Source organism: Gopherus flavomarginatus, chromosome 3 (assembly GCF_025201925.1).
Source record: "Gopherus flavomarginatus isolate rGopFla2 chromosome 3, rGopFla2.mat.asm, whole genome shotgun sequence".
Taxonomy (NCBI): Eukaryota; Metazoa; Chordata; order Testudines; family Testudinidae; genus Gopherus; species Gopherus flavomarginatus.
This window is the reverse complement of record NC_066619.1, coordinates 78065842-78087383: the sequence shown is the minus strand read 5'-3', so window position 1 is coordinate 78087383 and position 21542 is coordinate 78065842. Positions and strand designations below refer to the sequence as shown.

Here is a 21542-nt window from a genome sequence, read left to right as displayed (position 1 = left end):
GGCTCCATGCTTGCAATTCTATAGTATCTACTTGGGCAATCCAGGGAAAAGGCCGCAAAATGATTATCTGCCGTTGCTTTCACTGAGAGAAGGTTGACTGACGACATTTACCCATACCCACCTGCAACAAATTTTTGGCCCCATCAAGGCATTGGGAGCTCAACCCAGAGTTCCAATGGGCAGCAGGGACTGCGGGAAAGCTACCACAGTGCACCGCTCCAAAAGTCGATGCTTGCCACAGTACTATGGACTCACACCGTCGAATTAATGTGCTTAGTGTGGACACATGCACTCAACTTTATACAAGCTGTTCCCAAAAACTGACTTCTGTAAAATCGGAGTAGTTTCGTAACGCAGACATACCCACAGACACCCTCTTCTCATGCAGAGCCCCAATGAAGTCAAAGAGGCTGTGCATACAGAGTCCGTTGCAGGAGAGAGTCCTTAAACAGTAACAACCTTCTAGATCAGAGGTGGGCAAACTATGCCTCATGGGCCACATCTGGCCCACGGGACCATCCTGACCAGCCCTTGAGCTCCCAGCTGGGGAGGCTAACCCCCGGCCCCTCCCCTGCAGCTACACCGCCGTGCGGGCAGTGCTCTGGGTGGCAAGGCTGAGAGCTCCTGCTGAGCAGAGTGGCAGTGTGTCTAGCTCCGGCCTGGTGGCGCAGCTGCCAGACATGCTGCTCTGAGTGGCATGTTAAGGGGGCCAGGGCTGGGGGGCTGGATAAGGGGTAGAGGGTCCCACGGGGCAGTCAGGGGACAAGGAGCAGAGGGCGGTTGGATGGGGTGGTGATTCTGTGGGGAGGGGGGCGGTCAGGGGATGTGGAACAGGGGGGTTGGATAGGGGTGGGGTCCCAGGGGGGCCTGTCAAGGGGCGGGGGTGTGGAGACAAAAACTGATCTATACCTATAGGTACCAATCCTTGGGGTTCTTTACTAGTTCCTCACAGTGAAAAAAAAATAGCTTAAGAAAAACTCTGTGCATGAATCAGAGCTCACACATTTCAAAGGGGTTAGGATTATAAAGTACTCATAATTTTCTTAATTCTAACCAAATCATTTTCCAGCTTGTCAAAGGCATACATCCTGACTGAAGACAAGTACAGTGCTGAAAAAAAAGAATATATTTAAGTTAGCTAACAAAGAAAGATGATAATGCATTAACAATAACAATTAAGATGTAAGGCACTAAGTACTAAGCATTATTATGGCAGCAAATTCACTCTACCAGCACTTCTGTGTGACAAAGGAAAAGCTTGAAGCAAAAAATATACCAGCCTCAGTTCATCAATCTGACGATTGGTAAACAATGCATTTACAAATAATGGAAATTAAGCTGTGCTGGTCTAAACAGAATCATTGTACGTATCAGTAACATTTGGTTTCCAATGTTCTAACAAGTTTAAAAAAAACAACCCAAAACTCTATTCTGCAGGTGTTATATTCATTGGCATAAAAAATTGTAGTCATTAATCTCCTATACACGGACCTCCACAACTAAAAGTTGATCTTAAAACAGCTGCTCTTCAAACATTATAAAAAGCAGAAGTGAGAAATATATTCAAAACAGTTTTTAAGCTTGAAAAGCTGAATGTTTGATTCTCAAATTACCGCAAATATAGGATCATTCAGTATCAGGTTTTCTATGGAAATTCAAAGACTCCCCCCCACCTCCCAACACACTCAGGTATTAATATATTTCTCCCTCACAGCACTCTACAGACAACTGTTTAAAAACATACAAATCTTACATATTTTCCACTTACACAAAACAGGTTTTACCTCAATTAAAACTTTGTGTTCAAGGAGCAAAATACAAAACGAGGACAACTTTCAAGACAGACTCTGGAATAAATTCATTTGTGACTTAGTTGGTGGGTTGGGTTACATATAGATGGGACAATGGGAGGGAGATGTGTGTAAAATGGTTAAATAATACAAAACAAGCTATATCTTCTTTATATGAGGGAGCAGAAGGTGGTGTATAATAGGAAACTATTGGGCAGAATAATTGCACTCATTTTGTTCACTTGCCAAATATCAAATTGGTGCTCAACGTGCACTCACATAGTAAGATACTAGTCAGTGTGAGTAAGGGTGACGTGATCAGGTCTTCAGAGTTTTCCGACTGTTTGTTTATTAATGGGCATATAAGACTGCAGTACATTTGTTATGGCTGTTACACAGTACATTTAGAGGGAAATTACGGCTTAGTCATGGTAAAATAATTAGTTGTAGATATTTTAGTCAAACTGTATCAACAACCACCAAATTACTCTTGCAAGCATAGGTCCCATAACATGAGAAAAATTTCCTGCTCCATTTTGTACATCAATTTGGCATTCATTAAATGTGCCAACTTACAGGTGGCCAAATTTTGCTAGATCAGTAACTTGCATTATGGGAAACTATGCAGGTTCAGAAGCAGGTTCTGCAGAACTGCTATGTACCACACTATACTGGTGGTAGGCAGAACAGGGCAGGAAATGGCAGAGCCTTTACTCTGCCACCGACAACGTGCCCAGCGACACAGTAATAATGGCACATTTGACAGCATACGCATCTCTGAGTACAGACCTAATGCAGTTCACTCCTTCCACAAAACAGTAGGGGAAGAGGGATGGAGATTATGAGTCTCTGAGTCTCAGCCTCTCAGACTGATCCAAGGGCAGTGCAACAGTGCACTGTCCTTTATTCTGCACAGATTGTTACCTCTGGACATAGGCTATAATGAGGGGTGAAAGGCAGTGTAAGAGCAAAAACAACTATTAGTGGGGGACGCCGAGAGAAAAGGGAATGTTACATGAAGTAGGGGTGGCCCTCTTTACCTAACTTATCTATACTCATTTATCATCCCATTGGCACACACCCCATTAGTAACTACAAAAAAATGAGCATCAAAAACATCACTCCACTTCCTCCATGCCCACATTTCACTGCCATGCAACTGAGTTGGTATAACTGTGGTTCTATAGATATGCAGCTTCATAACAGGCTCAATGTTATGAAGTCCCCAAGCAGGCTACAGAAGGGCCCAAAATATGGCAGCAGCTGCTGCTGTATGAGTGTCCATATCTTTCAAGCATTTTCCTGTACTGTCTATGACATGACTTAAGTATTTGACAGTTGCCACCGGCTCTGTGTCCTGTCCAGGCAGGTTCATATTGAGCTGAGTATCATCTGTAGCTGGAGGCTGCTTGATGGTAATGGCCAGGGATTAGTTTTAGCCATATGATAATGGAGACCAAAGTGCACTCCTTTTTGCCTGATCAGATTGGTGAATAACAGCAGCCGAGAGCCAAACTGATCCAATAAGACAACGTCACCAGCATATTCAAAATCTCAAAGAAGGATGGTGTTGAGCTCAATGCCTCTGAATGATGCCTCCTCATGCATATCCATCAACCAATCAATGCAAATATTGAACAATGATAACAGAACACAGCTTTGCCAAACTCCATGGAGACAGGAAGCCATGTGTGTATTTGACATAGAATGGAAAACTGAGTTTAAATCAATTATAGATCTTTTCTATCAATGACATTATCTTCCCAGGGATGCTGGATTGCCTCATCAGATCTCACAAACTTGCTCAATGCACTAAATAAAAGGCCTGACAGAAGTCTATACAAAGTGTTGTGCATGTCTTATTAAATTCAGTTATCTCAGGGGTTCTCAAACTGTAGGCTAGAACCCCTCAGGGGGTTGTGAGGTTATTACATGGGGGGTCGCAAGCTGTCAGCCTCCACCCCAAACCCTGCTTTGCCTCCAGCATTTATAATGGTGTTAAATATATTAAAAAGTGTTTTTAATGTATGGGGGGGGGCTCAAACTCAGAGGCTTGCTATGTGAAAGGAGTCATCAATACAAAAGTTTGAGAACCACTGAACTATCTCCTCAAAAAGCTGTCTCAAGATAAAGATCTGGTCAACAATGGAAAAAAAACCAGGTCTAAAGCTACATTGAGTATCCCAGTCTTTGTCACAAAGTGGATCACTGATTTGAGACACCAGCCCAGAAGTGAAGACTTTCCCTGGGACCGTTAACAGCATAATGCCTCTATAGTTGTTACACTCAGTCATATTGTCCTTTCTGAATGGAGGCAAAGTAACACCACCCATCAGGGATAATATAAGTGTGCCAGATGGTCTGGAAGAGCCTACACAGCCATGTACAATAATATTCTCACTGGTCTTCAACAATTCAGGTGAAATGTCACAAACTGAGATTTCAGCTTATGGACTGTGAACTGGATCTCTTCTTGGTTGAAGGAAGGTGGCTCTTTCGGAAGTTCCTGCCCCTCTTAAAATGGAAGAGGGACGTTTTGATTCTTTGTTGTCTTCATCCGTTGGTCCATATTAAGTGGCAGGACAAGATCAGAAATGAGGTTAATCAAAGCCAAATTCAGCAACTACCTTCATTAGCATTGTTAATATTTCAATGGCTTTCTTGGTATGAACATATTAGGATGGAAGACCAATGAATTCTGAAATGTGTTTACCAAGGATTGGCTCTACCCACCTGGCAATGAAGTGGTGACAAAAATTTCCCAAATCCATCTGCAAAGAACCTAGAAGAGTGTGCCTCATCTGAACCAGACACATACCTGCCCACGGTGAGGTAATATATGACTAAATATGCAATAAATAAATTATAAGATACAAAATTTAGGACAGTCACATAACAGACTGGGTACACACAAACAGGTATAAACAGTGTCTACAGCTACAATATCCTTATACTGCAGCGAGATGTACTACTAAAAGTGTGTCTTACCAGAGTTTTACTTCAATTATTAATATTATTCCAGTTTTTCTTTATTTTACTTTTAAAATCCATCCCTCTTTGGATTGCAGTACATCCAAAAAAGTGTCTTGGAAAGAAGTATTTTACAGTGATGAAAACTATTTGATAATTTTGTTGGTCTTCAGAAATAAATTGATTTCTGTTATTAAATATATGGAGAAGGCACAACAAATTTTGGTCCAGCAGACCGACTTGCTTTCATTTGGGAACAGAAAGACAGCAGCTTTACCCTCAATTGTAATTATTCAATTTAAGACGATAAGGACCGATAGATTCATGAATAACCTGAAGACAGAACTGTGAGGATCATTGGCATAAAAACAACAGGAGTCTAGGTCTTTTTGGTAATAAATGAGGTTAAAGTGAGAAATCTAGAGTGCAGAAACAAAAACATCAGTGATACAACTTTAGGTGCTCTGACGACCTTAGCCTCTGCAACATCATTCCCAATCCAAATGCCACCGTATGTTGCCTTCTCATGGTTCCAGAGCAGAAGGGCTCTTTGAAAACATAAAAAGATTAAAACTAGCAAGGGAAGAAGGTCAATAACCACCACAAATATTTTCCCATAGGAAAAAAAACAACCCTCTACTTTTTATTTCTGTACTCAACCTTACATTCTGCATAAATAAAATCGCTAGGACACTGGTAAGTTTTGTTTCCTGCAGCCAGCTATGCATTCTTTTCTTATGTGCTAAAACTGTACAACAAACTGCAATACCAGCAACCCAAATAGCAAAAACAATGACCAAAAACATTTGCACTGGTCCATGCTTGGAGTGTCACTCAGGGGTCGATTACTTGTTATAGTTTAACACAAAAGAGCAATGCTATATACACTGTGAATCATATGGCAAAAATCATAGTCGGTGCTGCTGTGAACAGGAGAACTTTGCAGCCAGGTGAATCCAACATACCACAGGAGGTGTGAACAATATTCATAACATTTACCATCAATTTCTTAGCAAGATTAACAAATGCAATGCTGAAAATAAGTACAAGTGACATTCACTAGTGTCCAGTGATGCACCTACTGATACAACAGATTAACAATATGTTTCCAACCAAGCTCACAGCAATCAGATGAGAAAGCAAATTATCATCTCTGATATGACAGCAAAAAGTTCCATGTTTTTTTAACTGGTCTCTTTTCCCAAATGCATTTTGCTCCTTAGAAAGGTTTTGGACTTCAAGAATTCCTGTAAAAATGTCATGTGTCCGGTGAGATGGTTCACATACATATTACTTCAACAGCTGAGAAGAACCCATAAAATAATCCACTCTGTTGATGGAATGCAATACTGAAAAAAACCTCATAAACCACAGCACTCCATATGTATGTACCCAATGGGTATATTTATTATTTTATGGGCACTACTATTGTGAGAAAGCACAAGGATATTACATAACTAAAGAAGATGGAAATATATTTGTAAAATACATAATAAAATAATAATCTCTCACATGCACTGTGTTGTAATTAATGCTAAACATCACATAATTTAGGGGTTATGCAGTTTTGCTAAAAATCACCTTCCCCTTCCTGTTCAGGTATGAGAAACATTCATTGTTTCCCCAAAATATTAGGTTGTTCTTTGCTACCCTTCCCCCAAATAAAACTGATTTATCAGAACTTAAATCTTGTTGCCTACAAACACAAAACAAAAATACAGGCTAAGGACAGAGACAGACAAATTTGTGATAAAATGGTAAAAAGGAAAAAGGAACGGAGAAATCTTATTATCTGGTAGCTTTTGCCAACCAAAAATACAAGTGAAATTTAATTAAATTATTACCTGCTGGAGAAACAACTATTACTTAAAAATTTTTGAGTGCACTGACTAACTACCACGTCTTTCCTGAAGCTGAAGCTGAAAACTGGAATCCTGGCAGGAGGGTCATTTGGCCAGGGCCTCAAGCTCAAAGGGGACCTCAAATTTAGACACTTGTTAATTTTTTTGGCATTTGTTAAGTTTTGCAACTTGTTTTCATGTGCATCCCTATCGGATCAAAATGTGACACACTCTCTCAGCTTACAGATGCAAATTTAAGAAATTGCTTCAAGAAATACTCGAACGTAGACTCTCTGAGTGTTTCCTAATATCACAACTGTATTGCATAATTTTGTCAGTTTGCCTGCATCAGTGGTTTCAAGTGAACGCACCTTCAATGTGTTGAAGCAGGTAAAGAACTATCACCGTTCAACTATGGGACAAGAGCATTTGAATGGGCTCGCCATGCTTAATATCAACTGTGACATTGCATGAAAGCTACATTTTTCCTCAATAATTAGTGCATTTGCACAAAAAAGGGCTAGAAAAGCATTTGTTAAATAAAAAAATATTCAAATTATGTCTCACTTTTTTTGGTGCCTTATTTTGTTTTCACGTGTTGTATTTTTTTATTTTTATTGTGGCTAGGGGCCTCAAAAGCTGGAAGTGGCCTGAGCCTCTCTGGACCTCTGAGAGGGCCTGGTTTAGTATGACCTACCACTTCATGCATCTTATTCTTCTTTACACATTCTGTGTGTTGGTGTGGGTGGGTGAGAGAGAGAGGTTGACAGAGTGAAGAAAAAGAAGAGTGGAAGGGAAGGCAGAGAGAAAAAAGCATTGTTTTAAGAAATGCAGCTAAAGGATACATCGTTTTAAGAAATGCAGCTAAAAGATAAACAGTAAGCTATTTTCCACATCTCAAAACTACAATGCTAAAGTACTTGGGGATTTACTTAAACTTTCAAATCAAATCAAATAACAACTCAAATGTAAATACCTTTGGTTGACAAAAGACTAGGTTTCCATATGTGCAAAAACTAATATTAAAGATTTATGCTCTAAATCCAGAATGCCATGCCGATTGGTTTTTAATTAGAGACTGTTACTTTACACAATTATAGGTCTGAGATCAAAAATAAACTTATTGCCCTCTCTTGAGCATTAGATATTGTCATAACATTTCTTCCCAGATCTGGACCTTAGCGTCCAAAATATGGGTGTTAGCATGAAAACCTCCAAGCTTAGTTACCAGCTTGGACCTGGTAATTGCTGCCACCAGCCAGGAATTATACAGTGCCTAGCTCACTGTGGTCTCCCCAAAACCTTCCCTGGGGGACCCCAAGACTCAGATTCCTTGAGTCTCACAACAGAGGGGAATAAACCATTTCCCTTCCCCCTCCTCAACTCCAGGTGTTCCCTCCCTGGGTTCCTGGAGAGATATACAGAAGCAAGCTCCGTGAATCTAAACAAAGGGATTCTACCCTCCCTGTTTCCAGTCCTGGAAACACAAGTACCGAGAGAGCTAATCTCTCTTCCCCCCTCACCCAGAGGGTATGCAAAGTCAGGCTTAGTAAATCTAACACAAAGAGATTTTCCCCCTGACTTCTTCCTCCCACCAATTCCCTGGTGAGCTGCAGACTCAATTCCCTGGAGTCCCCACTAAAGAAAAACTCCAACAGGTCTTAAAAAGAAAACTTTATATAAAAAGAATGAAAAAAGGACATAAAAGGATCTCTGTAATAAGGTGACAATATACAGGGTCAATAGCTTAAAGAAAAAAAAATGAATAAACAGCCTTATCCAAAAAGAATACAATCCAGCAACTACACACATGTAAATACAAAAGAACAATAGAAACCTATTGTCTTACTATCCTTGTACTTACAACTTGAAAACAGAAGATTAGAAAGCCTGGAGATAGAAAAATCACTCTCAGAGCCGAGAGGGCACAGACACAAGACAAAGAACAAAGAACTCACACCCAAAACTTCCCTCCACCCAGATTTGAAAAAGTCTTGTTTCCCGATTGGTCCTCTGGTCAGGTGTTTCAGGTTGTCATAACCTTATTCCCAGATTTGGACCTTAGCGTCCAAAATATGGGGGTTAGCATGAAAACCTCCAAGCTTAGTTACCAGCTTGGACCTGGTACCTGCTGCCACCACCCAAAAAATTAGAGTGTTTTGGGGCACTCTGGTCCCTCTGAAAAACCTTCCCTGGGGACCCCAAGATCCAAATCCCTTGAGTCTCACAACCAAGGGAAATAATCCTTTTTCCCTTCCCCCCTCCAGGTGCTCCTGGAGAGATACACAGACACAAGCTCTGTGAAACTACACAGAGGGACTCCCCCTCTCCGTTCCCAATCCTGGAAACAAAAAGTACTTTCCTATTCCCCCAGAGGGAATGCAAAATCAGGCTAGCGATCCAACACACAAATCTCCCCTTGATTTCTTCCTCCCACCAATTCCCTGGTGAGTACAGACTCAATTTCCCTGAAGTAAAGAAAAACTCCAACAGGTCTTAAAAGAAAGCTTTATATAAAAAGAAAGAAAAATAAGTACAAATGTTCTCTCTGTATTAAGATGATACAACACAGGGTCAATTGCTTAAAAGAATATTGAATAAACAGCCTTATTCAAAAAGAATACAAATCAAAGCACTCCAGCACTTATATTCATGCAAATACCAAAGAAAAGAAACCATAGAACTTACTATCTGATCTCTTTGTCCTTACACTTGGAAACAGAAGACTAGAAAAAAGAAACTACTTCTCCAAAGCTCAGAGAAAGCAGGCAGCCAGAAAACAAAGACAAAGACACTCAATTCCCTCCACCCAAAGTTGAAAAAATCCGGTTTCCTGATTGGTCCTCTGGTCAGGTGCTTCAGGTGAAAGAGACATTAACCCTTAGCTATCTGTTTATGACACAGGTGTTACCCCTTTACAGGTAAAAGAACATTAACCCTTAGCTATCTGTTTATGACAGATATGTACAGCAGTTCCAAGATAAACAAGCTTCACAGACATAGTGGAAGATTTTACTATCTTTATATTGGGTATATAATACAAATGAATGCCTGTTATAAAGCAATACTTAAAACCTGATGAGTGTCATACAACTTTATCCCGTGACTAACATTAAGGCCTGGTCTACACTACAGAGTTAGGTCGACGTAAGGCAGCTTATGTAGACCTAACTCTGTAAATGTTCACATTACAATGTTGCTCCCGCTGATGTAAGTCACCCACTACTCCAACTCAATAACTCCACCTCCACAAGAGGGATAGCACTTAGGCTGATGCAGCTATGGCGACTCTATAGACACAGAGTTACATCATCTGTTAGTTGTTGGCCTCTGAGTGGCTGGAGTCGTTGACCCCAGGGCGGGGATGGGGGGCATGCTCCAGCTGTCAGCCCCAGGGCCGGGGTGCTCCAGCTGTCAGTGCCCCACAATGCCCCTCACAATTAAGTTGGTGGAAGCGCTCCTGGTGAGGATCTGTACACCGACAGAGGACACAGGGTGGAAATGAACCACCGCAATAATTACCTAATTTTGGTCGATTTATTTTGTAATGTCAACTTGCCCTTACAAAGAGCAAAGAAAATATAACCAAGCTTCTTAAGTTTCAAAACAACAGAACAGTAAAAATTATTCTGTTCAGTCTATTGTGCCTGGACTTTAAACCCCAGCACCCAATTAAAACTGTTCCAGAAGGCAGATTTTCCAGTAAATTCTGGCAGCAGTCAGAAATTATCTGGTACTCTGGATCAAATTAATCCCTGCTGGAACTCTACTGGATTCAGCAGAGTACCACTAAGGATGAATTTGGCAATCTCAGTTATCCAGCTGCTTGAGCCTGAAGGAAAGCACACATCCAGGAGCACTGCTACAGAGTGTGTGTGTGGGGGGGTATAGTACAGAACCAAACAGGGGAACATGCGCAGCAGAGTCCTACTCCAAACCCCAGGGAAGTCAATGGTAAGACTCCCAATAAGTTTTGAATGAGGCGCTGCATACAACTTTGCCTGTAGGAGGTCCGAGTATGGCTTTAAGTGCCATATACTGAAATCCTCTTGGAGTTTTGGGTGCAAAACATAAAAAGAAGTATATAACCATAAAAGTACTGATACAATGCCTAATACAATAAAGTCCTAGTACTGATTAAAGACTCTGGGTGCTATCACAAAACAAAATATTAATGGTTTATAGCTTGCAGCTCTATTTGTATGCCATGTATATTTATTTACAGTTCAATTTTCCTAACAGGGATTAATTAAACCACACACAAAAAAATAAAGCTCACTTATTTATATTTACATTGTCCTAAACAACTCTAAGGCAAAATGACTGTTTCATCATTAAAGATTTGAATAGACCAGCCTCGGAATGAAAACTCAGAAGTTGTTACTCAAATTGACAGTTGATTTGCAGCTAAAGTACTTTATTTCAGCTTCATACATTCAGATAAAATGATAACCTGACATACTGTGACACTATTTTGAAAGTAGGAAGTCTAATGAGCAGGGCCAGCTCCAAGCACCAGCATCCCAATTAGGTGCTTGGGGTGGCAATCTGCAAGGGGTGACAATCTGCAAGGGGCGGCAGTCCGTGTGTTTTTGCCCCCAAGCAGCGCGCTGAATTGTCGCCGCAGACAGCAGGGGCAGTCCATGTGCCGTTAGGGTGGCATGTGTGTTTCTGCGGCGGCAATTCGGCAGCACCTTCTATGTTCAGCTGTGTGTGGTGGCGCAGCTTCTGTCTTCCAGCTGAAGCTGCCTCCGAATTGCTGCCGCCATGGAAACATGTGCGCCGCCCTAACAGCACACAGACAGCACCTGCCGACCGCGGAGGCAATTCGGCGCGCTGCTTGGGGCGGCAAAAACAGTAGAGCCGGCCCTGCTAATGAGGGATCGTAATACTATAGTGCAATCTCTAGTGTACTGTTCAACTCAACTTTCTGAGTTTTGGGAATCTCACAAGGTTTTTTCTTTTTTTAAAAAATTATGTTAAATAACATTGTTTCTATTACTTGTCAAGTGCGACATCTGGATTTTCTCTCACTGACTAAGCATCTTTCTAGTACTAGCTTGCTTTATTTACTTTTTTCTCCCTTTTAAGCAAGCCAAGAAAAATACATAGTACAAGAGAAATTATCTACACAGTCAACTTCAAAATTAAAATACCATTTTTATTTTTTTGTAAGACCTTCGGTGAATTTGAAGGAACAATGTATTGTAAGAAAAATGAACAACTGGGTTGAAAATGATGTAATTTACTTCACTGGAGGAGTGAATTCTGAGACCAGGATTACCTTATCTCTTATCACATTTATTCAGAAGTTCCCTTGAGTTCAAGAGTTCACAGCAGCCATTTATAATGGTCTATTACTTCTGAAGCAAGTCAGAGTGAAAGCACTGCTTTTAATCAGCACACAAGTTCCATCATTATACAAATCTTACCGATAGAGCTGAGACTGGAATGGGACCAAGCATATTGATGCTCAAACAATTAAGAGCTGCTATTTAAAAAAAATAACTTAAAAAACCTGAATTATAGCCACAAGAGCCTGCAGAAACACCATACTCAGCCCTGGAGAGAATGGAAAATTCTGGGCCTGATTCTGCTTCTATTGAAATTAGTAGGAGTTTAACAATGACTGCAAAGGGGAAAAATGACAGGCAGGCCTTTATTGTTTTATGCGGCAGAGCAGTAGCCCCTTCAGTAAAACTTTACGAAGAGTTCCATCCAGCCACTGGTGAGAAAGAAAGAAGCTGCGATAAGGGGTCTCCAAGGAGGTCAAGAAAAGTGTATGCGTGCATGTAATCTTCAAGACTTTCTCAGGCATACAAAGCTTCCACCCCACCCATTGCATGGGAATTCCTCCACAACCCTAGAACAGGCATAATTAGCAGTGTAGACTGTGAGGCACTGCTTAGCTGAGTAAAGACATGCCTGAACCCTTATGGTATGTACATTCTGTTCAGGGCTCTCTACATCGCCAGAGCCTCCCACTGTACGCTGCTATTTTTAGCAGTGTAGTGTCTCCCTGCCAGAGTCTTCCCCGCCACAGGGAAAGGATCCAACAGCAGAGAAAGACTCTGGCAGGGGAGGCAACAGAGAAGGGCTCCGGCAGATCTCCACTGCTGGAGCCTTTCCTTGCTACCTCCTCCTACCAGAGCCGTTCACTGCCACATGTAACTGCACATCACAGTGTGGGCACAGACTGATTTTCACTTAGGGCATGGCTACACTTGCAGATACAGAGCTCTGTGAGTTAAATCCGCCCTCGTACAGCACAGTAGGGAAAGCGCTGCAGTCTGTCCACACTGACAGCTTCAAGCACACTGGCGTGGCCACATTTGTGGCACTTGCAACGGCACTGGGAGCGCTGCATTATGGGCGGCTATCCCAGCATGCAAGTGACTGCAACGTGCTTTTCAAATGGGGGGGTGGGGTAGGGTGGAGTGTGACAGGGATCGTGTTGTGTGTATGTGGGGGGAGAGAGAGTGGATTTTTGAGGTGCTGAGAGTGTGTGTCAGCATGTTGTCTTGTAAAATTAGATCCCTCACTTCCTCCCCGCCTCTCTCTCAGTCACTCAAAGCAAAACAGTAAATGTTTGCTTTTCTCGGAGCTGATAAGCAGCTGGTTTCTTCAAAACGGAGCTTTGAAAGGGCATTTCTGCATTCCTGCAGCCAATTTCACAACAATGACAAGAGTGGTCACTTGATTTAAGGGGATTATGGGACATTTCTGGAGGCTGATCACAGCACAGTAACGCAACACTTCGTTCACGCTGGTGCCATGGTGCTCCAGAGGGGGTGCAGCAAACATTATTCTGCTCACCGAGATGGAGTACCAGCAGCGCTGTAGCTGCGGAGTCAGAGCGCTTTACAGGCCTTGCTAGTGTGGACGGGGAGTCAGCTAGGACACCTGGGGTGCCAATAGTGTGTAGGCATAGCCTTAATGGTTACTGTGAGAGACAGTTTTCAATTTGTATAAAACTTGCATATCCAGAAGCAAGGAATGGGTGTAAAGTATGATCATAAGGGCAAGATCCTGATGCTGTTACTTATACTGAGTAGTACGTTACTCTGCATACTTACTTAGGGCTGTTCTACACTAGGAATTTACATCGGTACAGCTACATCTCCAAGGGCTCTGAAAATTCACACTTGAGAGATGTAGTTATACCAACCTAATCCCCAGTGTAGCACTAGCTACAGCTTCTTGTGGAAGTGTATAACCTACACCAATGGGAAAACCCAATGTATGTAGTGTCCACGCTGAAGTGCTGCAGCTGCGCCATGTACCATTTTAAAGTGGTGACTCTAGAAGTAAAGTATTACTCAATGGGTGAAATCCTGGCTCTGTAGAAACCCATAGGAGCTCTGCCACTGACTTCAGAGGGGTGAGATTTTACCCTACATGAGTTGGAGACAGTATCTGACCTTTAGCTGGCATTTCATAGGTCTTCTCTGCCTGCTTTTCATTACTATTCCTGTATGTTCTCTCATGAACAAGCTTTTACTGCATATTTTAAATATTTAAAAAGAGAAAAATTCACCTTTATACTCTGTGATGGGTTGGACTCCTTGGGAAGTCACCAGATGTGCTGAGATACCACTGAGTCTACCTGTTCTGCCAACATGGGCCCCCTTTTACCTTTCTTGCTGAGCCAGGCTCTTAAAACCTTCTCTAATACACATAGGCAGAGCCACACCCCGCTGCAGATCAGCTCTGGAGAGACTCAGCTTAAGAGACTTGCTCCAGCACTCAGATGTCCACCTCCCTTGGAGCACAGACCCAAACATACAATATATTTGCCTCTTCCCTCAATGTGGAAGAGGGTATGCACAATTTTTCGCCGCTCCCCCATTAGAAATCACATAAACTGGGTTATAATAAATGTATTTCTGGTTTATAATAACTATAAACAGGTGTATTTTAAGTAGTTAAGGAGCTAGCAGACAGAACAAGGCAGATTACTAAGAAAATAAAACAGAGTACACAAACTAAGTTTAATACACTAAAGAAACTGGTTACATGTAAGTTCTCACCCTAAATGTCATTCTAATAATCTTCTTCACAGGCTAGATGCCCTTCCAACCTGGGACCAGTTCTTTCCCTCCTGTTCAGTCTTAGCTGTTTCCAGCAGTCATCTTGGGTGGGATAGCAGGGGAGAACTGATTATTTGGATTACCTCAATGCCTACCCTTAAATAGAATTTGCATAAGGTGGGAGTCCTTTGTTTCTTAATTTGGACCCCCTTCCCTTACAGTGGAAAGTTACAAGAAGTCCCAGGTAATGTTTCAGTATCACAATGTCACAATAAAACTCCCCCCCCACTCCCCATCGGGTCCCCTGGGTAAGCACCAGCATTGTATATTGCTAACACTTATATATGCCTGGGAAAGGATTTTGGGAAGGGTTGAAGGTGTGAGTGTAGAATGAAAGATTTCTCTGCAGGTTGCGAGAGGCCGAAGGGGGAGGAACGGGTTAACTCGATGATTCAGCTAGGCTCAAAGATAAGGAATGAAACTGCCGCTCAAGGCCAATACACACAAACAAGTTCTCTGCTGCCAAATAGCCAAAGCCTGTAGGAAAGGAGAACTGAACCAGACAGACCTGGAGGGGATTGCAAAATGAGAAAGATCAGAAGGCCAGTGAATGGAAGAACAACAGTCTTGCGACCCTGAAGCCGATGTGTTTTGGGGAACCTAAGGAAGCCGCAAAAGGCTGGTTCAGACTGCTACAGAGAGCCTGGGAGACAAGGATCCCTGGACTAAAATGTCCCCGGAAGAACCCAGGGCTTAAAACCCTCCCGAGAGCTGAAACAAGTAGGAGATCAACAGCGGATCCTAGACGGCCTGTGCACAGGACAGAACTCCCATCTACTCTTCCCCCTCTTCTTCTTACGTTACACCCAGGCTTGGCCAGCCTTGGGTTGTGCGCGTGTGAGTATGAAAGTGGGTTAGGGCTTGGGCGCTAACGCTTTCTTCCTTCCCTTGAGTGACGTGGGGAGCACCCAGCACTCACTGCTGTTATATGATTAATAAAGCTTTAAACTTAGTCATTTGGTGTGCTCCTTCATCTCCTCCCCTAAAGATCCTGCGACCTCAGCCTGATCACCTGAAGCCCCATGCAGATTGGTAACATAAATTTGTCACAACAAGACCACCTGTCTCTGTAGGGCCCTTGCAGCCGTTTTTCACAGGCTGACCCACACATTCACAGGAAGACTAAGCTCTTTTCCAGTCCATTGTCCTTGTTGATGGGCCATCTGCCCTGTCTGGCTTTTCAGTTGTTGTACCTGAAGTGTTAGCAATGGGCATCACTCAAAGTAGCATAGTTGAAATCCAGACACATAGTCAAAATTCCTAATTTCAGATACAGAAATGATACAGGCATACGAATACACCTCTACCCCAATATGACACCACCCGATATAACACAAATTTGGATATAAAGCGGTAAAGCAGCGCTCCCAGGGAGAGGGGGGGGGCGCTGCGCGCTTTGGTGGATCAAATCAAGTTCGATATAACATGGTTTCACCTATAACGCGGTAAGATTTTTTGGCTCCTGAGGACAGTGTTACATCGAGGTAGAGCTGTAGGAGAATGGCACTAGGTAAATCATAACCTTTCCAATGATAGTTCACATGAGCCATCTTGCATAATGTATATCTGTTATGTCATATTCATATCATAAGCATATTTTCATAAAGAATATGGAATGACACGTCACATACCCCCTCTCAGAAAACTTTTGAACTACTCATATATTTTTTGAAAAAGCAGTCAATGTTTAGGCAACTGAGTGAGCTGAATTGTAACATTCTTTTGAAGGCAGACCACAAAGTTTGTCAAGTACCAATCTGAATTTGATAGTAATAAATACAATCCATTTCCAGAAACATGTTTGTATTTCATTAGAGATTTAAGCAAAAGAAAAATTGCACTCAAAGCATTAAACCAGAATGCATGCACTTGCACATTTTGGAATGGTGCCTAGAAAAATAAACTTGTTTGTTTTAATTAGTCCTGAAGAGAAATCAAAGAGAATGGAAATTAATATCTATTATTTTAAAATTGAAATAGCATACATGGTTCATGTACTTCGCAAAAGCTGTATGCTACATCTTAATGAAAGTATCAAAATAAATAAAAGGTCAGCTGATCTGTTTGAACACAGATATTTGATTTGCTATATTTGATTAATTTAGGTTTGTATTCACTTTGAACTATTACAAGACTGTTACTTGATAATATGAAATATTCTACAGTTATGTAATGTTAACACACTTACTTTGCTGCACTATAGCTCAAAAGACAATTGTTTCAGACAGGGTGATTTTCATGTCAACTGCATTTTCAGAAAATTTGTACAAACATTTTCAACCAGCTAATTCTTTTCTTAGACTTTGAGCCTCATTGACATGCAGATGAGAGCTAGATTAAATGACTCAAACTCTCCCTAAATGATACATGTATGTATATATAAATGAAGGGAGAGACCAAACAGAAACTTGGTCAGAACACATAACAAGGGCAGAGTGTATTCTTGTTATTATAAGTTGCATTTATAATACCACTGTTTTCAACAGACTACCAAGCTATATCAACACAGGGCAGTAGCTGCAGCTGTGTTTGACACAAGATATCATACAACACCCCTCCTAAATTGTGGCAGAACACAGTTTTGTCTCAGACATAAGCCAAGGCTAAACTGTGTTCAGCCTCACTACAGAAAGTGTGATTGGCTCCAAGTTTTAATAAGGGCTATTCAAACCATCTGCATTGGGTGCTTAATATAGTTGGCCTTGTCTTCTGTCCATCCCATCTATCAACCCATGCCAGCGGAAAAGCAGTGTTTGCAATGGGTATCAAAGATAAAGCTCTACTTGCTAGTGCTTCTTTATTATGTAAATATCCTTTTCACAGCAACACTTCCTTCAGCAACATTTCTTTATATTAGGCACACACAGGGTTCCAAAGCCATGGTTAGTGATAAATATGGAGTATGCATTCTTTGGTTTACAATTCTCTGTATAAAAAAACAGAGAAGTGTTGCCTCAGGAGGAGGAGAAAGGGAAGCCATACATTGTACACTTCTCTTGCTCGTTTTTCTGTTAAAGAAAGATACACGGTGTATTTGCAGTTGGAAAATATCTTGGAGTAGAAATCCTCCTTTTCCCCTAAAACACTACATTCTATCCCCCTCTCCCAAGACAGAACATATTTTGTGGGGTATTCCCTTAACATGTTTAGGACAGGGTTCTTTAAATGACAAAGAACTTCCACTTATTCCATAAAACAGGACTGTAGCTATATACATACCTACCTACCATATTATCTTGACATGTCACATGTTCTCAAGAATAATTTCTTCAACAAACACGTTAAAGATTTTGCAACAGAATGATTCAATCTAGGAGGTAAGTGGAGTTATTCAATACGGAAAGTTTACATCTTCTCAAATATTGCTGCCATCACAGGGATATTAATTTCTCTTTGAAATTATCTACTTGCAATCTAGTCAACAAGATGTATATGAAATATTCACAATTAAATCTACTCAAAATATGGAGTTTTTTCATTCCGATCCAAACAAAAAGATAGGCACATTTTGCATTTAAAATGGACTCATTTTCTAGTGAAAACAGGCTTGCTTTACTTACATGGATAGTTTAATTGGCTTCAATTAAACTATTTGCATTATGTGATTAGGACAGGTCCCCAAAATGAAAGAGAATTTCATTTCAAAGAGAATTCACTTCAAAGACTAAATTTTTAATATTTTTTCTAGTAAATAAAAATCTATTTTCAGAAAAGTGAATTAGAGGACTGCAATTTCCTTTCAAAACAACAAAAAAATCCTTCAGAAAATTATCAAAAATTTTTTCAACAGCTTCACATAAGTTACATGTAGATCAACTTTTCCCCAAAATAAACAATGAACAAGTTAAAAATATCTGAAAGGTATTAAACGTCAAGGAGGGGGATACATTAATTAGGACGGGTCAACAGGAGGTTGTTTTTTCTCCCCAAGAACAATGGGCTCAAATTAAATCAAATCAAACCGAAAAAACCTTACTATCAGAAAAAACTTCCCAAGGACGACATCTATTAGACTGTAGAGTTGTCTCCCTAAGGAAACAATGGAAATCCCATAGCTTGACACATTTAAAATTACAGTAGGGAAATAGTTCTGGACTAAGTGGACACAAACATATATTAAAAGCAATTTGTGAAACCACTGTTTAAACAAGCTACAATTAGGATATGCTTATCATTTCAGTACGCTCTGCATTACTACCTATATCCTTTTAGACTAATCTGTCAAATCAATCAATCAGATAAATAAATTATCATTCATTAAAACAACTATTACAGTTTTTCAAAAGGAAGTTGGTACTGGTGAAAAGATGCTCTTTATGGTAAAGATGACATAATCTTCACTATATCCCAGCTGGCTCTCAGACATGTTTCTCACACAGTTCTTTAAAAAATAATAATAATAAAAAAAACTATAACATAAGGTATAAGTAGATATAATGGCTGAAAGCTGAAGCGAGACAAATGCAGACTAAAAATATGGTACACATTTTTAACAGAAAGGCTAATTAATCATTGAAACAACTTATCAATGGTCATGGTGGGTTCACCATCACTAGCAATCTGTACATCAAGAGTGGATGTTTTTCTGCAAGATATGCTCTAGTTCAAACAGGAATTGTTTTGGGAAAGTTCCACAGTCTGTGTTATACAGGAGGTCAGTCTAGAAGATGATCACAGCTGTCAGTTTCTGGCTTTATAATCTTGAGTCTATACATATGACAGAGATTGTGTAATATGTCCTTTCAAGCAACTTGCTAGTTAAATGAAAATAATCATGCTTTCACCTTCCTCATCAAACATCTGTCTTCTGTTACAGGTACATGGCATTATTGATTTCTGGCCCATATGCACAACTTCATCATTTCACAAATCTCTAAATGGTTTCTTGAAAACCTTCCTTAGGACCCCACACCAACGCCACTTAGGTAGGCTCCAAAATGTGATAAAAAACATTATGCAATATATTGATAATGATACAAGTATAATTAATGCATTTAAAGTCTCTCCAACCAATCTTCTAGCAAAATTATCTGAGAAGTCAATGAAATTACTTTTTATGAGGAAGTTGAGAGGTTTTGAAATTGATTGTACAGTGTTGTATCGTTATTGATTGACATGTCAAAAGGTGCAAAAACAGACCAACACAAGTCCTTTATTAAACTTCTGAAAGCCATTAGAAATGTGTGTAAATCCCAAGTTGTTAAATAAGCAATGCTAGCTGTGCTTGCAATGTGATTTACCTGTTGCAAAAAAGATAGATAAGAAGATGCTGTTAATCTCTAGGAGATTTCTTTTCCTCAGTAACTTCATTTCCTAGTTTTCATCCTTTAGAACAGTACTTAATGTAGTAACTATGAGAAGGGACCACTTGAGACAAAGCCAGCATTTTGCATGAACTCAGAGAAAAGATGTGTGCAGAAGAACTATAATGACCATTTTATTCTAAATATGTTGGCCTTGAACATACCAAGTCATAATCTTGCCAGCTCATTTTATGGAAAAACTGCATATCAATACATCAGTTATCATCTACTACAGTTACTTACCTGTGTCAGAACTAGAATATAGCCAGATTCCATGATAATCAGGTAGCATTCTACTAAGGTTTTTGTGTGCAGAGCCTAGAAAGAATGCTCCATTTTCCGTCTTATTCACTATACTTCCAATGCAGGAGTAGGCACAGCACATACTCTTCCCATCACCAGAGGGATACAGTATTGATGGGGGCCAACTTACTTTACTCTTTCAAATGTAAATGGTACACAATAGAGAAAAGGGCCTCGTTCACTTCCTTGCAACTGGTTTAGATGTCTACAAATGGGCAAAGTGGGTACAAGAACATTCCCATTTTGATTTAGCAGCATCTTTATATCCACTTTGTACATGTTTAAAAGACTACACAAGGTTTGCAGAAGTGTGCAGCTGCTGCCCTCCATTTCAAAAGACACAGATAGTCAGATTTACCCTTTAAGCCATTTCCTTCATCTTGTGCAATAGTGCAATATTCTTCTGAATGTTTTTCAGACACCAGGTCTTCTTACTGCAGTTAAAAACTAGACCACAAGTGTCCTGCTGTCAAATTCTAATCTAAGTCATGGGTTAGACTCCATACTACGAAATACTAAAACTAACAGTAAGAGGAACTTTTAATTTGCCATTCTGTAACTTTTCATCCACTACTATTCTGTTCTCCACACAAATACTCAGATTCCTCTACTTTGCATTACACATGCTTTTTGTTAGGTACCTGTAAGTGCCTACAGAATGTCGGTAACTTCAATGGGAGTTGCATGTATTGAGGATTCACAGGATCAGGCTGACTGTTCTCAAGTGATCACTATTGCCAACACATGGAGAAGCAGTGAGGAAGTGAAGAAGCCAAGTCGCCCTCCTTGGTTGGGATGCTCACCAAGATACAGGAACACTGGACAACAGTAGGAGAAACAATGGAGAAAGAGGAGGAACTTTTCAAGCTGAGAAGAGTTGTATCAAATGTCTCCTGTTTGAACATAAGGAGCAACTGCACGATTTAAAGGATTATTTTCAATGGAGACAAGATCTCTGAGAGGTGGGTGAGCTCACAGTTTTAAAGTTGATTGATAAAGAAGTAAGAAACTGTTTGCACAGCTGAATATTTCAAAATCTAGAGAGATGCCATCTAATAATTTTTAAATGGGAATTGAGAGTTATTTCACTAAAATATCACTGACAAATAATAATAATTCACCAAGTAAAACCATTAAACTAAATAGTAAAAAGAGCAAATGACATCTAGAATTTTTTAATGGTGAAAGAACTACAAGATAGACCAAAGTGTAACAAACCTGTCCCTTCATAATTGTTTCAGAACC

General features: G+C 40.5%; 1 protein-coding gene and 1 pseudogene across 3 annotated transcripts in view; both read right to left on the bottom strand.

The window, feature by feature from the left end:
- The window catches only part of SNCAIP (synuclein alpha interacting protein), a 123023-nt gene that overhangs the window by 77956 nt on the left and 23525 nt on the right, over window positions 1–21542 (bottom strand). The window lies entirely within an intron of this gene.
- On the bottom strand, window positions 5054–20286 carry LOC127047296 (uncharacterized; annotated as a pseudogene).